The sequence below is a fragment of the Elephas maximus genome, chromosome 1 (genome assembly GCF_024166365.1).
Source record: "Elephas maximus indicus isolate mEleMax1 chromosome 1, mEleMax1 primary haplotype, whole genome shotgun sequence".
NCBI classification, from domain to species: domain Eukaryota; kingdom Metazoa; phylum Chordata; class Mammalia; order Proboscidea; family Elephantidae; genus Elephas; species Elephas maximus.
In genome coordinates this window covers 85147356-85158733 of record NC_064819.1, presented here as the reverse complement: position 1 = coordinate 85158733, position 11378 = coordinate 85147356, and the positions used below count along the sequence as shown (strand labels likewise).

General features: G+C 42.1%; 2 non-coding genes across 2 annotated transcripts; one reads left to right on the top strand and one right to left on the bottom strand.

The window, feature by feature from the left end:
* Nucleotides 1-10002: 10002 nt before the first annotated feature.
* On the bottom strand, nt 10003-10084 carry TRNAL-AAG (transfer RNA leucine (anticodon AAG)). Its single transcript has one exon. It is a non-coding gene; the product is annotated as a tRNA-Leu (tRNA).
* An 865-nt stretch (nt 10085-10949) lies between these two features.
* On the top strand, nt 10950-11022 carry TRNAM-CAU (transfer RNA methionine (anticodon CAU)). The gene has a single exon. It is a non-coding gene; the product is annotated as a tRNA-Met (tRNA).
* Nucleotides 11023-11378: the final 356 nt, after the last annotated feature.

Here is an 11378-nt window from a genome sequence, read left to right as displayed (position 1 = left end):
TTTTTTGTTTCTTCCAGGTTCTGGTAAACCCAGGTGTCCCTTGGTTTACATCTGCAGCATAGTTTTGTGGCTGTCTCTCCTCTGTCTGTGTCTCTGTCTTTTGTAAGGATACCACTCAGAAGGGATTAGGACCCACACTAACCCAATATGATGTCCTGTCAAGGCAGGTGATCATATCTTCAAAGAATCTATTTCCAAACAGGATCACATTCACAGAGACTGGGAGTTAGGGCTTCAACTTATCTTCTTTGGGGGAACACAACTGAATCCATATCACAGCTGTATGTATATACCAGAGATTATTGAAACAGTTCCCAGTTAATGGCCTGTGGGTTTTTTTTCGACTTTTTCTATTATAATATTAAAAAGATTAGCCATGATCATATTTCATTTTGTATTTTAACCCATGTGTATTTTGAATTGATTGCTAACAAAAGGCTTGCTGGTTGGGAGGATAAATGCAAATAATATTTTGCTAGCTACAGCTGTGTAGGTTTTGAATCTGTGTGTATAACACAGTAGAAGCTCAATGAACATACCTTGGAGAACAGGAACTGGCATAATTTAATGCAAAAACTTGCATGAAAAGTTACTTAGGGCATATTACTTTTCTTTTGGGAGTGAGAATTCTGCAGTTACAACTGCTTTTGATCAATAGGATCAGAACCTACAGTGTAGTAAGTGAGGTAGAGAATTTAGGGGCAGGGAGATAGATTAGTTTTCCATGGAGAGGAAAGATCAAGGTCCTACTAGGACTGGAACCCAGGATCTGTTATTTACAAGACAAGACTTTGAACCAACTAAGCCATAATAAAAAAAAAAAAAAGCCATAGTGGTCGTGCAAATGCTTGGCTTAGTACTGTTTTTGTTCTGTCTGACTAGATGAAATATTCTTGCTACATAATCTACACAATCCAGATCAGTTTACCGTGAGAATGTGGACAAACACAAGAAGACATTTTGCCTACTCACATGTGCTGTAGAACTAATAAAGCAGGAAGAGTTTCCAGCCGCTTGAGTGTCAGTGCCAATAATTCAATTAGTCCAAGGATAACCCCCAGTAAAAGTCGAGGCAGCCCAATCGTTCCAAATGGGATATAGGTGTTTGAAAAATGAACTTCACTGTTTTTCGCCTCATCTTTTGTAATTTGTCATTTAGGTTCTTCATTAGAATGCCCTAAGTGAAGGTGTCTAACTAAAGGAATCCCACTGAGACTCAGACTGCCAAGGGATCATCACTTGCACTCACAGCAAGCAGTGATTTGGAGGGGAGGGAACGCAAGAGAAGAGAAGGCTGAGAGGGTTGAATTCAGCTACCGAGTCTCCCTCAAAACCGTAAAAAAAAAGCTCCCTTAAAATCCCACATTGCCAAAAGCGAGTGCTATAATGACTCTAATCAGAAAACCAGAGGTGCAGAGCCTCTTGGGGGAAGGGGAGCGAAGTGGGCCCTGCTGGCCACACTGGGTTCCCGCATCCAGGTACAGTCCTCCTAAAGTGAAGAGCCCTATGGCTCCAGCGAAACCCCACAGTGCCTGCCACTCACCTAAGCCTGGTTTCAAGCGCAGTAGGTCATCCAATCGCAAAGAAGGTAACATCTTCTGGCCTCAATCCTGCACTTGCACCCTGCATGACCCCGCCCCTCCCACCGTTGCATCCCCCAGCCCCTAGACGCTCAGAGGGCGGGGTCGGGTAGCTGTGAACCAGACCTCAGCTCTGCGCCGCAGGGAAGGTCCCGCGTGGGATTGTAGAAGGGCGGGGGAAGTCGAAGGGATGCTACAGGGCCCCGGGCCCCTAGTACAAGCGGGGACTGAAAAGGCTGAGGGGGTTAAGCAAGGTAGGTCGACAGGGGAGCGGAGATCCAGGGACCTCCGCCAGAACGCGTTGGTGGTGTGAGAGCTGGCAAGATGCATCGTCCCAGTGCCTGAGGAAGACACCAAGGCACGGGTCAATTGCAAACTGATGCCTGCTCTGAAATCTGGGAAATAAGACCGTTCACACATGCTGCAAAAGCTGGAAGATCTGTTGCCACAATAAGGAAACTCTCTTACAAACGCATACATTTACACAGGACACACACACTCACACACAACCGTGACTCGATTTCCAGGTGGGTAAGGCAGGAGTTCCTCTGTTCTCTGGTTGCGGACATAAATAACTTCCCGCTGTCCAACCCCGACCCTGAGACGAAGGTGACAGGAGGCTTCACCTCCCCCTGGTCACGGTCCCGGCGCCGCGTAAGCAGTAAGTTTTAATAATTTTCTGATAATGAATTTTTTTTTCCTCTCCTGGAATCTGATGGATTTTTTTTTTTTTTTGCCTGTCTTTGCACTTTATGATATCTGGATATCATAAACAGACAGCAAAGGAAGCAAACTCAAGTACCCCGCGTTCCAGCTTGACGAACCGAAGATGAAACTCTTCGCCGCCGGAAAAAGTATGACAGTCTCACCCCTCACTCTCCCTCAGCCTTTTCAGTCCCCCAGTTTCTCCTTGCACAGCAAACATAGTCTCTCGGGGATATTATTTCTTCCACTTTTTATACAAACAAGGAAATAACAAACCATTGTAGGGCATTTTCGCTTTCTTACTTCAGGTGCGTTGTAGTGATTTCCAAATCAATACAGAAAGAGCTGCTTCTTTCTTTGCTTGACAGCATAGAATTAGTTTTATGGATATGTCATAACATAAGTCTTGCGCATACAAACATGCTGCAATAAGTAATACTCTGACAAGTGGATGTGAGTACTTTCTGTGGATGGAATTGCTGAAGCAGTCCATGTGATAGTGTGATGGTCATTCTGATGGATCTTGCCTAATATGCTTTCCCACCAGCACGCCACAATGGTCTGGTTTCCCACACTATTGCAACCACTTTGTATTAATACATTAACAACAATAACAACAATAGCAAACCCATTGTATTCTATTGGATTGACTCTGACTCATGGTGACCCCTTGTGTTACAGAGTAGAACTACTCCACAAGGTTTTCTTGCCTTTAACATTCACAGAGGCATATTCTCAGGCCTTTATTGCCTTTCTTCTGCGTGCCACACTGTGGGTCCAAACTAGTAACCATTAGGTTAGTTTATAAAGATTCATCCCTTGGACACGAAATCCTGTTCTTAGATATAAAGAACAGTCAGAAATGACAATAGTCTCATTTTCTTTAAAAGACCATAACCAATCTTAACCTACTGTTAGGGAGATAATTACTTTGCTTATGTTCTCCAAAGGCACCCTAGTTGAGAGCTCACTTAAGTTCTCCAAGGGTACCCTAGTTGAGAGCTCAGCTGCCAACAAGAGTTCAAATCCACTCTTCGGAATTTTTATCTTTCAGTTTCAGGACTCAGTCGCAATGGGTTAAGTTTTGGGAAATTTCATCCTCAAATGGATTCAATTTACAATAGAATTGGCATGCGTGGGATTTGAACCGATGGCCCCACAGAGACTGGAGCCTTAATCCAAGGCCTTAGACTGCTGGGCAACACTGCGATAATGCCCAGGATGTTTCAATCATATTTACCAAGGTGCAAGATTGTTTTCCACCACCTTATTCTTTTCCTAGAATATTTCTACATGGTACTCGTCCAAAACACCGACAAATGACAACTAAAATTTATTGGAAATTTATTACGTGCCATGCATTGTTCTTACATTTACTGTCATTCAGTCCTCAAATTGCCTCAGTGATAGGTACTTTTTACTATGATTTTCATTTTCCTGATAAAGAATATGAGGAACATAGATGTTAAGTAACTTGCTGAATGGCACCTAGTAGTAAGTGATGTTTAAAGCAGTAGTAGGAAACTTCACTCTGTTGTATATTTATTCAGTCAGGGGTAAAATCCTGAAATGATTTTCATCAAGGCTATATGACAAACTGAGAGCAACAGCAAACTGTTGCTTTAACGTTCATGAAGTTAGATTGTCAGGCCTGCCTTCTGCAGTGCCACTGTGTGGGTCCCAGCCACTAATCTTTAGGTTAGTAGTTCAGCGCAAACCGTTTTTGTCACCAAGGGACCTTATGTCAACATAAAACAAAAGAACAAACAGAAAAATTCAAACCAGTTGCAGTCGAGTGGATTCATTGGGTAAATGACAGTTTCAGATATTAACATAGAGTAAACAAAGCATTGTTAGTCCACCTGGATCTTATTTGGTCCAGTGGAGCCACCCAGAAATTGGAAAATAAATAGCTATTTAAGTTCCACTTGTAACTGATGTAGCAAAATGGAAACTTCAGATAAATGATGTGCTAACTGGGTAGCCATTGATGAACATAAAAGTTTACATCAATATGTAAACTATGATACTAAATAAATTCAAAATACTCATAAAATTTAAAGGTAAAAAATAAAACCAAATGTAATTACTGGAAGGTTTGTATAGCTTTGGGTAGAAAACCAATTTTTACACAAAACATAGGAACAATGAAAGCTTGACATAATTCAGTACATTAAAAAAATTCTGCCTGAATACACTTCCATCCTCTTAAAAAAAAAAATGAGAGAAAAAGAAACAACAGCTAAAAACCCAAATAAAAACACATAAGAAGACTGAAAAAAAAATACATTGTGGAAAAAATATTTGTAATTTCCCCACTACATAATAGGGAAGTATTAGTTTCCCTAATATGTAATGTGCAATAGAGTAGATTTGGAAAGTGTGAAATGTGGGGGAAAAAAAAAAAGATCCCTATTGGCTATTTGTCCCTGAGTTGAGCAAACTGTTAATTGGCTGGGCTGTTAACTGAAAGAATGGAAGTTGGGGTCCACCCAAAGACACCTCAGAAGAAAAGCCTGGTAATCTACCTCCAAAAAATCAGCCATCAAAATCCCTATGGAATACTCTCCTCCGAATACCGTGTCCAACGATTCTGCTATATGCAGCATTCAAAAGTGAGACGGGTTGTTCGTTTTTACTTAGCATTAGGTAATGAAATGAATCTGGCACTGAAAAGGACTTAAATTTTTACCAATGGACTTAGACTCTGAAAAGAAGTGGTATGTCGTATGATTCCACTTTCAAATTAAGCAAGAAAGCCAGAGGAGAAGGACCACCACCAGTTCTCCAGGCTAAGGGAGGAGAGCCACATTGCCCCAGAGGCTTCTAGTAGAGGAAAAAGAAGGAGAAACTGAAACCCAGCCCATTGGCCCTGCTTGTTTTGTTGTTGTGCTGTTGTTAGGTGCCGTTGAGTCGGTTCCGACTCATAGCAACCCTATGCGCAACAGAACGAAACACTGCCCCGTCCTGCACCATCCTTACAATTCTTGTTATGTTTGAGCTCATTGTTGCAGCCACTGTCTCAATCCACCTCGTTGAGGGTCTTCCTCTTTTCCGCTGACCCTGTACTCTGCCAAGCATGATGTCCTTCTCCAGGGACTGATCCCTCCTGACAACAGGTCCAAAGTGTGTAAGACACAGTATCACCATCCTTGCCTGTAAGGAGCATTCTGGCTGCACTTCTTCCAAGACAGATTTGTTCGTTCTTTTGGCAGTCCATGGTATATTCAACATTCTTCACCAACACCACAATTCAAAGGCGTCAGCTCTTCTTTGGTCTTCCTTATTCATTGTCCAGCTTTCACATGCATATGATGTGATTGAAAATACCATGGCTTGGGTCAGGCACACCCTGGTCTTCAGGGTGACATCTTTGCTCTTCAACACTTTGAAGAGGTCCTTTGCAGCAGATTTGTCCAATGCAATGCATCTTTTGATTTCCTGACTGCTGGTTCCATGGCTGTTGATTGTGGATCCAAGTAAAATGAAATCCTTGACAATTTCAATCTTTTCTCTGTATATCATGATGTTCCTCATTGGTCCAGTTGTGAGGATTTTTGTTTTCCTTATGTTGAGGTGCAATCCAAACTGAAGGCTGTGGTCTCTGATCTTCATTAGTAAGCGCTTCAAGTCCTCTTCAGTTTCAGCAAGCAAGGCTGTGTCATCTGCATAACGCAGATTGTTAATGAGTCTTCCTCCAATCCTGATGCCCCGTTCTTCTTCATATAGTCCAGCTTCTTGTATTATTTGTTCAGCATACAGATTAAATACGTATGGTGAAAGAATACAACCCTGATGCACACCTTTCCTGACTTTAAACCAATCAGTATCCCCTTGTTCTGCCCGAAAAACTGCCTCTTGATCTATGTAAAGGTTCCTCATGAGAACAATTAAGTGTTCTGGAATTCCCATTCTTGCAATGTTAACCATGATTTGTTAAGATCCACACATCAAGATTGGAGGAAGACTCGTTAACAACCTGTGTTATGCAGATGACACAACCTTACTTGCTGAAAGTGAAGAGGGCTTGAAGCACTTACTAAAGAAGATTCAAAGACCACAGCCTTCAGTATGGATTACACCTCAACATAAAGAAATCAAAAATCCTCACAACTGGACCAAGGAGCAACATCATGATAAATGGAGAAAAGATTAAAGTTGTCAAGAATTTCATTTTACTTGGATCTACAATCAACAGCCATGGAACCAGCAGTCAGGAAATCAAAAGACGCGTTGCATTGGACAAATCTGCTGCAAAAGACCTCTTCAAAGTGTTGAAGAGCAAAGATGTCACCCTGAAGACCAGGGTGTGCCTGACCCAAGCCATGGTATTTTCAATCACATCATATGCATGTGAAAGCTGGACAATGAATAAGGAAGACCAAAGAAGAGCTGACGTCTTTGAATTGTGGTGTTGGTGAAGAATGTTGAATATACCATGGACTGCCAAAAGAACGAACAAATCTGTCTTAGAAGAAGTACAACCAGAATGCTCCTTAGAGACAAGGATGGTGAGACTGCATCTTACACACTTTGGACCTTTTATCAGGAGGGATCAGTCCCTGGAGAAGGACATCATGCTTGGCAGAGTACAGGGTCAGCGGAAAAGAGGAAGACCCTCAACGAGGTGGATTGAGACAGTGGCTGCAACAATGAGCTCAAGCATAACAACGGCTGTAAGGATGGTGCAGGACGGGGCAGTGTTTCGTTCTGTTGTGCGTAGGGTCGCTATGAGTCGGAATCTACTCGACGACACCTAACAACAACAACAGCAACAAACATCCTTCTGGTGTTCTCTGCTTTCAGCCAGGATCCATCTGACATCAGCAATGATATCCGTGGTTCCACGTCCTCATCTGAAACCGGCCTGAATTTCTGGCAGTACCCTGTCGATATACTGCTGCAGCCGTTTTTGAAAGATCTTCAGCAAATTTTTGCTTGCGTGTGATATTAATGATATTGTTCTATAATTTCCACATTCGGTTGGATCACCTTTCTTGGGAATAGGCATAAATATGGGTCTCTTCCAGTCAGTTGGCCAGGACACTGTCTTCCATATTTATTGGCATAGATGAGTGAGCATCTCCAGCGCTGCACCTGTTTGTTGAAACATCTCAATTGCTATTCCATCAATTCCTGGAGCCTTGTTTTTCACCAATGCCTTCAGAGCAGCTTGGACTTCTTCCTTCAGTACCATCAGTTCCTGATCATATGCCACCTCTTGAATGGTTGAATATGGACTAATTCTTTTTGGTATAATAACTCTGTGTATTCCTTCCATCTTCTTTGATGCTTCCTGCATTGTTTAAGGAATCCTTCACTATTGCAACTTGAGGCTTGAATTTTTTCTTCAGTTCTTTCAGCTTGAGAAACGCAGAACGTGTTCTTCCCTTTTGGTTTTCCATCTCCAGCTCTTTGCACATGTCATTATAATACTTTGTCTTCTCGAGAGGCCCTTTGAAATCTTTTGTTCAGTTCTTTTACTTCAGCAATTCTTCCTTTTGCTTTAGCTGCTCGACTCTTAAAAGCAAGTTTCAGAGTCTCCTCTGACATCCATCTTGGTCTTTTCTTTCTTTCCTGTCTTTTCAGTGACCTCTTGCTTTCTTCATGTATGATGTCCTTGATTTCATTCCACAACTCGTCTGGTCTTCGGTCACTAGTGCTCAATGCGTCAAATCTATTCTTGAGATGGTCTCTAAATTCAGGTGGGATATACTCAAGGTCATATTTTGGCTCTTGTGGACTTCCTCTGATTTTCTGTGTGTTCCATCTGGTGAAGTCCATGTGTCTAGTCGCCGTTTATGTTGGTGAGAGAAGGTATTTACAATGAAGAAGTCGTTGGTCTTGCAAAATTCTATTATTCGATCTCTGGCGTTGTTTCTGTCACCAAGGCCATATTTTCCAACTACTGGTCCTTCTTCTTTGTTTCCTACTTTCATATTCCAATCGCCAGGAATTATCAATGCATGTTGATTGCATGTTCGATCAATTTCAGACCGCAGCAGCTGATAAAAATTTTCTATTTCTTCTATTTGGCCTTAGTGGTTGGTGCATAAATTTGAATAATAGTCGTATTAACTGGTCTTCCTTGTAGGCGTATGGATATTATCCTATCACTGACAGCATTGTACTTCAGGACAGATCTTGAAACCTTCTTTTTGACGATGAATGCAACACCATCCCTCTTCCAGTTGTCTTTCCCAGTGTAGTAGACTATATGATTGTCTGATTCAAAATGGCCAATACCAGTCCATTTCAGCTCACTAATGCCTAGGATATCGATGTTTATGCGTTCCATTTCATTTTTCACCACTTCCAATTTTCCTAGATTCATACTTCATACATTTCAGGTTCTGATTATTGATGGATGTTTGCACCTGTTTCTTCCCATTTTGAGTCGTGCCACATCAGCAAATGAAGGTCCGGAAAGCTTTACTCCATCCACGACATTAAGGTCGACTCTACTTTGAGGAAGCAGCTCTTCCCCAGTCATCTTTTGAGTGCCTTCCAACCTGGGGGGCTCATCTTCCAGCACTATATCAGACAATGTTCCACTGCTATTCATAAGGTTTTCACTGGCTAATGCTTTTCAGAAGTAGACTACCGGGTCCTTCTTCCTAGTCTGTCTTAGTCTGGAAGCTCACCTGAAACCTGTCCTCCATGGGTGACTCTGCTGGTATCTGAATACCGGTGGCATAGCTTCCAGCATCACAGCAACACAAAAGCCCCCTAGTACGACAAACTGACAGACACGTGGGGGGCTTTTCCGAGGCTCTGACTGTGTAATTAAAACCTTAGCAATTGATAGGACTTCTTATTCATTGGTGTTTTAAACTAGAAACTTCCAAACCAGCGATTCCAAGCACAGAGCCTATAAAAAGAACGGTGTAAAAAAAAAAAAAAAAAAGAAAGAAAAAAGAAAAACGCTATGGAGCACAGTTCAACTCTGATACACGTGGAGTCTCCAGGAGGCAGAACTGACTCCGTGACAACTGCACACTGGCTTGCTTGTGCAAATAATATTCCTTGCAGGTAACCCCAGGGCGATATGGTTGCCTGGAGAGGTAGAGGCAGTGCTGGTGGCGTAATGGTCAAGTGTTATGGCTGCTAACCAGAAGTTTGGCAGTTCGAATCCACCAGGTGCTCCTTGGGAACTCCATGGGGCAGTTCTACACTGTCCTGTAGGTTGCTGAGAGTCGGAATTGACTCGAGGGCATCCGGTTTGTTTTTTTTGTTGTTGTTTGGATAGGCAGAATCCGGTACAGGTGAAATGCGGAGGGGAAGTGGTGGAAGAGTTTCGCTGTGTATAAAATCTCACCTTTTTGTAATTTGGAAATTTATAAGTTATATTTGTTTCAATATAAACATTTTAAAAACCATAAGGATTTACTCCTTGGACACAAACTACTGTTCTTAGATACAAAGAATAGTCAGAAATGACAATAGTCTTGTTTTCTTTAAAAGGTTGTAATTGATATTAACCTACCATTAGGGAGATAAAGGCTTTCTTATGTTCTCCAAGGGCGCCCTAGTTGAGAGCTCAGCTGCCAACCAAAGCTCCAAACTCAGCAGCCGCTCCTTGGAAACTTTATGGGGCAGTTTCACGTTGCGCTGTATAGGCTCGGTGTGAATCGGAAGCGACTGGATCGCAACGGGTTAAATCAAAAATCCAATTTTGGTAATTACGTTTCCTGATGGATTCGATTTACGAAAGAGTTGGCAGCGGTGGGATTCGAACCCACGCCCCCGCAGAGACTGGAGCCTTAATCCAGCGCCTTAGACCGCTCGGCCACGCTACCGTGCACCTCGGCATATTTCAAAGCATTATATTCATGAAGATAGACGATTGTTCTCCACCACGTCTATAGGGCCGCTATGAGTCGGGATCGACTCGACGGCACTGGGTTTGGTTTTTTTGGTTTTATACTTTTCCTAGAACATTTCTACATGGTACTCGTCAAAAACGAGAGTTTACTGGAAATTTATTACGTGCCATGCACCTTCCTGACATTTACTGTCATTCAGTCCTCTAAACTGCCTCAATGAGAGGTACTGTTACTATGATCTCCATTTTCCTGATGGAGAATATGAGATACAGAGATAATAAGTAACCTGCTGAATGTCACCCAGCTGTAAGTGCTATTTAAAGCGGCAGTGGAAAACTTCGCTCTGTTGTAAATTTATTTCGTCGGTGGTAAAATCCTGAAATGATTTTGATCAAGGCTATGTGACAAACTGAGAGCAACAGCAAACTTACGTATGACGTAGCACCAATTCCTTTTGGGGAATGGAGAAGTATTTAAAAAAAAAGAAGAACAAGAAAGCCATTGTCATCCAGTCGACCCTATAGGACAGAGTAGGACTGCCCACAGGGTTCCCAAGTAGGAGCTGATAGACTCGAACTGCTCGGCCTTTTGGCTACTAACCTAACTCTCAGTCACTGTGCAACCAGTCTTCCACTGGTTCAGTATGATATATTAAAACAAACAAACAAACAAAAAAAACCTCTGCAGTCGAGTCGATTCTGACTCATAGCGACCCTATAGATCAGAGGAGAACTGTTCCATAGAGTTTCCAATATATGAACGTCTAATATTTCGGTAATTTCACTGATGCTTCAAATGTTGCCAGTTGAGGAATTTACTGAAGAGGTTTTTAGCGTGTGCCTTCTTAGCGCAGTAGGTAGCGCGTCAGTCTCATAATCTGAAGGTCCTGAGTTCGAGCCTCAAAGAGGGCACGGAGAGCTTTTCTTGTCTCTTCTATCAAATTCCCTTGAAAAAGAAACGCAGTAGTAGGGAAAATTATAACACCGGTCAAGTTTTTGAGTATGAAACGCAGATTCCAGAAGTAACTCCCAGTAATCTTGAGTGATTATAGGTAGGGTGCAGGCATCTTTAAAAAAACTATCAATTTCTTTTGGTAGCAAGAGTTTTTCAGTATGCTGACTACAGTACAACCTACTACCAAACTCTGGATTAGTTTCCTATTGTTACTGTAGAAAATTACCACAAGTTTAATGGCTTCAAAAAAACACAAACATTATTTTTAGTTCTGGAGGTCAGAAGCCTGAAATGGGTCCTAGGGAACTAAACT